We start from the raw sequence: 5,662 nt of genomic DNA, 5'->3' as shown, positions 1-5,662 counted from the left end.
TGTCACGCCCAATATGCGACCCTATCCAAAAGGAACTCGAAGGTCCCACCAAGGATAGACCCGCATATTGAAACGCTTTTGCAAGGTGGATATCATTACATCAACATTACATAATAGATGGGGATACATACATAAGGCATACAATGCCACACGAATACAACAATATAACATACACCATAGCATCATCCGACTACGGAAGAATCACAAACAGAAACTCAAACGACATCCACCCTGCTAGCCCAGGCTGCCGACCTGGAACCTATCCCCTGATCGAAGAAGCAGAAGAAGAACTCAACGCAAGCAAGCATCGCTCTCGCGTCATGATCAACGCATAAGCTGTACCTGCAACTGTTGTTGTAGTAATCTGTGAGCCACGAGGACTCAGCAATCCCATTACCATGGGTATCAAGACTAGCAAAGCTTAAAGGGAAAGGAAGGGGTAAAGTGGTGAGGCTGCAGCAGCGACTAAGCATGATATGGTGGCTAACATACGCCAATAAAGAGCGAGAAGAGATCAAGCGGAACGGTCGTGAAGCTAGCAATGATCAAGAAGTGATCCTGAACTCCTACTTACGTCAAACATAACCCAGAAACCGTGTTCACTTCCCGGACTCCGCCGAGAAGAGACCATCACGGCTACACACGCGGTTGATGCGTTTTAATTCAGATCTGGTGTCAAGTTATCTACAACCGGACATTAACAAATTCCCATCTGCCTATAACCGCAGGCACGGCTTTCGAAAGATTATACCCTGCAAGGGTGTCCCAACTTAGCCCATGACAAGCTCTCGCGATCAACGAAGGAATAGACCTTCTCCCAGGAAGACCCGATCAGACTCGGAATCCCGGTTTACAAGACATTTCGACAATGGTAAAACAAGACCAGCAAAGCCGCCCGATGCGCCGACAATCCCGATAGGAGCTGCACATATCTCGTTCTCAGGGCAACACCGGATGAACACTACGTACAACTAAAACCAACCCTCGAGTTTCCTCGAGGTGGCGCTGCAAGTGGCTCTGGTTCGGACCAACACTTAGACAAGCACTGGCCCGGGGGGGCTGTAATAAAGATGACCCTTGGGTTAATTACTCCCAAGGGAAATATAGGTGGTGGTAAGGCAAATGGTAAAAGTCAATGTTGGGCCTTGCTGGAGGAGTTTTATTCAAAGCGAACTATCAAGGGGGTCCCATAAATCACCCGACCGCGTAAGGAACGCAAAATCCGGGAACATAACACCGGTATGACGGAAACTAGGGCGGCAAGAGTGGAACAAAACACCAGGCATAAGGCCGAGCCTTCCACCCTTTACCAAGTATATAGACGCATTAATAATATAATAGGTATTGTGATATCCCAACCAAAATCCTGTCCACCATGAAGAAATCTTCAACTTCACCTGCAACTAGCCACGCTATAAGAGGGGCTGAGCAACGCGGTAACATAGCCAAACAACGGTTTGCATAGGAAAGGTGTCAAAGGTTAGAGGTTCATGGCAATATGGGATGGCTCGACAAACAGATGATAGGTAGCGCAGCAAAGCGATAGAACGAAGCAACTAGCATAGCAATGATAGTAGTGAGATCCAGGGTAGCGGTCATCTTGCCTGAAATCCCGCAAGGAAGAAGAATGAGTCCATGAAGAAGACGAACGGAAGTAGTCGAACGAATCCTCACAATCGCAACATTACCGGAACTAAGAAGCAACACCGGAAAGAAACAAACAACATGGTAAATGCACGAGCATAATCATGGCATGATGCACAAACAAGTATGATGCATGTCTGGTATAAATGAGCATGGCATGGCAAAGTGCAACAAACAATACTACAAGTTAAGTGGAGCTCAATATGCAACGAGTTGCATATTGACAAAACACCACAAGCAATTATTTAGTTCGCTCTCGTTTAGGTACACAACCATGTTAAATGTTGTTAAACATGGCAAGAGGTGAGGCATAATGAAACTAACTACCTAGGCAAGTTTAAATGAGGCCGGAACAACAAACAACAATTCCGGAAAATCCCCATATGCAAATTTTAGATTCGGTACTGTTCTGCCCTAAACACAATTTTAATGTTGTTAAACAGGAAAATAAAGTGGACCATGTTAATCTAGGCATTTTTCCACCCCATTTACATATAAAGTTTATTAAAATCCGAGCTACGGTTATTTAGTTATGAAATAATTCATTTTAACATGGCATATTAGCAAATTTAAACAAACAGCATTTTAAACATTTTTAACATGGATGAAAAAGGCACACTATTAATCTACACAATTTTCTGAGCATTTTACATATATAAATTATTTTAATCTGATGCACATTTTATTAGTTATTAAAAGCATGAAGTTAAAGGGGGTTTTCTGTAAAACAGGAATTCCTGGGTAAATAGCAAATTCGCAGAACGGAAAAAAAACATGCACGGGCCGAATCTGTCTAGCCCAAAAGTGGAAAGGCCAGGGGGCTGCTCACCAGGCCACTTGGGCCGGCTCGGTGGGAGAGACAGGCCGGCAGGGCGCTGCTGGGCCTGCTTGCTGGGCTGAAACGGGTGAAGGGCGACACGGGGCCCACGCGGCGGTGCTGGAGGTGCTCGTCCTCCTCCCGCCCGATGCAGAGGACGCAGGGCACGGCAGCGCGCTGCTGGGACGGCGACGGGAGCCAATGGCACAAGGGGAGACCGGGGACGGGCAGATCCGGCGAGGGGAGGCCGGATCCGGGCATCGGGGATCCGTTCCCGGCGGTTTCCGGCCGCTCCGGGCGAAGACGGTGCCGGTGGCGCGATCTCCATGGCGGCGGCAGCACTGCACAGCGAGAGAGGGAGACGAGGAGATGAGGAAGAGAGGAAGGAGAGGGAAAGAAGAGAAGGAGGCGGGGCGACGCTCATCTGCGGCGGCGGGGGCAAGGTTTGGCGACCGGTCGGACAGCAGCGGCGAGGACGGGACTCCCTCCCGATCCAGATTGAGCGGGGCAGCAGGGAGCTCGGGGATGCGGGCTGAGGGACGGGCGGCGGCGCGACGCGGGCGCCTCAGGCCCAGATCGGGGCCCGGGCGGGCCTGGGACGGGCCTGCGGCAGCACTGGGGGTTGCGGGGCGCGGGAGGATGCGTGGAAGGCAGGGAGTGGGCGCGGGGGCGGTGCGGCTGACTTGGCGGCGGGGGCAGCGCCAAGTGGCGGAGGGAGGCTGGCCGGGCGCGGAAATGGAGGGAGTTTGGTGGCGCGGGGCTCGGGGAGGGGGCTTGGCTGCCAAAAATGGAAGGAGGGGTGTTCATAAATAGGCAGGGATGGCTAGGGTTTGGGTTAGGGGGGTTTAGGAGGGGTTTCGGAGCCTCCGATGACGATCCAACGGCACCGGTCGGAGGGGGGTTTAAGCCGGGTTGGATGGGCTGTGTAGAGGGGTTGGGCTGAGAAGAGAGAGAGAAGAGGTGCGGCCCTGTGACAGTCTCGGAGACCGAAACGTCCAACGATTAAACCGGCAACGGTGCCGCTACGGATGACGGTTGGGCTATCAAACGGACTCCGAATGCGACGAAACTTGGCAGGCGGCCTGCCTACACTATAATAAGACCGCACGACAAGTTGCAACCCATTCCGAGAACATTTTTATGCCAGTTATAAAATAATATTTCGGAGGTGCCGCGGGCGCGTGCGAGTGTGGTCCGGCTCAGAACGGACAACGGAGAGAACCGGCGGAACACGAACGGATGCAGGTTTTATGAAAACGATGCCGATGCAATGCGAATGATGACATGAGACGAGATGCATAACAAGAATAAAATGCAAAACAACAGACAGAAACCCAACCACGGAGGAAATAATAAATCACATCTCCGGAAAAGGCAAGAGTCGGAGTTACGAATATGGAAAATTGTATGTGGGGCGTTACAACACTCCACCACTACGAGATGATCTTGTCCCGAGATCTAGGATAGCACCGGAGGGAAAAGGAAGAGGAAGATAAGCGGTAAAACTAAGTTGCTTCTTTGACGAACGAGTGAAACCACGAACCTTGAGAGGTTGAAAAGTTGAAAGAAAGAACACAACGCAGTTGAACACAATTGAGAGCACTGCGGTAGAAAATAGGAACAAGGGGCACCATGTGAACCTTGAAGGTTGCAAAGGCATGAATCAAGAGTACAATGGACAGGAAGGAATAGGAACCACTCTGGTTGAAACAAGATAAGAATGAATAAGAATGATATAATTTTGGCAGCACTCCGACTGTAAATGGAAGGAATTGAACATGAACTTGACAAGATGAGAGGATACTTGATGAAATCAACAACACACTGCCTCCAGAACTATTGAAGGAATGGCACAAGGGGTAAGAAGGATTTCAGATAGCACTCCGATTGAAACGATAGGCAAAAGTTGATAATATGAAAAGAACTTGAAGAGATGACACAACACTCTGGTTAAATGGAGAAGCAAGGAGAAGAACATGATCTTGCCAAAGCAAGATGATGAGTGAAGAGAACAACATCACAATGCCTTCGGAATGAAAGAATAGAAGCTAGATCATTGGAATAACAGAATGAAGGAGAAAATGCCAACTTCTGCCACAATTGAGCTTGGAAAGCATCCTTGCAAAGAAGATTACAACGGGGTTGTTAGAAAATCAACAACGAGAAGGACAAGTTTGTAGTGGGCTTATGGAAAACATCTCAAGACTATGGGGTGAGCTTCTACCACCAACGGAAACAAATGATTGGATTGATATCAACAAGGAGACGAGAAGCTAATATCACCGGGAGGATAAATGAAGAACTTGGGTCATTTATAAGCACCATACATAGCAACAATCCTTAGGGAAGGCTTTAGGTGAAATATGACACCAGATAACTCCAATGGAGGGAGATGGATTTAAAATACCTCATTCTTGACAACATGTGAATCATGAAACACGAACCCAAATTGTCAAGACTGACATAACACCACCTCAAGAGATAAGGTAGAAAGAATTGCACTTTGGAATGCAAGATGAAGGATGCTTGAACGCCTCAAAACAAAACATGTGTTGAGCACCATGTTTAATTTTTGAGTATAGCTTGGCGGATCTTAGCTCCGAGAGAAATCTTGAAGAACAAAATGAGAATGAAAGAAATCCTTGATGAACCATCATGTAGAGTCTCCATGAAGAACTCCGGTAATAAAAGGATGATAACAAAGAAAGAGAAGTTGAAAACACAAGGTCAAGCCTTGCGATCATTTAGATGGAGCTTTGCGATGAAATAACCGAGAGAACTTGGAACTCCGGAAAAAGAAAAGGTGAAACACTAGAACCGAGAATTACTTCATCATGAACAATCTCCGGAAGAAGGAATTAGTCACTTGGATGAAACAAGAATAAGATTTATTGAATGCTTATCCTTCACCAATTTAAATTGATGACAAGCAACGGATTTGGCATACTACTTATTCTCGTAGAAAGAATTAAGAGAGATATAGCATAAACTTGAGAAGGTATTGATGGAACCACTGGTTGGATTTGGAAACAACGAATGAATTAATATGAATTGATACGCTAACGAAGAAAGTGAAATCTTGAACGAACCATCGAAAGAATTGAAAATGAGATTAGCAAAGGCACAATTCACCGGGAAGAATTGGAAAAACGAATGAAGATACTTGAGGGGATTTAAATACAAGTGAACGCAGAGATCCCG

This window comes from Triticum dicoccoides, chromosome 3B, assembly GCF_002162155.2.
Source record: "Triticum dicoccoides isolate Atlit2015 ecotype Zavitan chromosome 3B, WEW_v2.0, whole genome shotgun sequence".
Lineage (NCBI taxonomy): Eukaryota > Viridiplantae > Streptophyta > Magnoliopsida > Poales > Poaceae > Triticum > Triticum dicoccoides.
Note: the sequence above shows the minus strand (reverse complement) of the source record.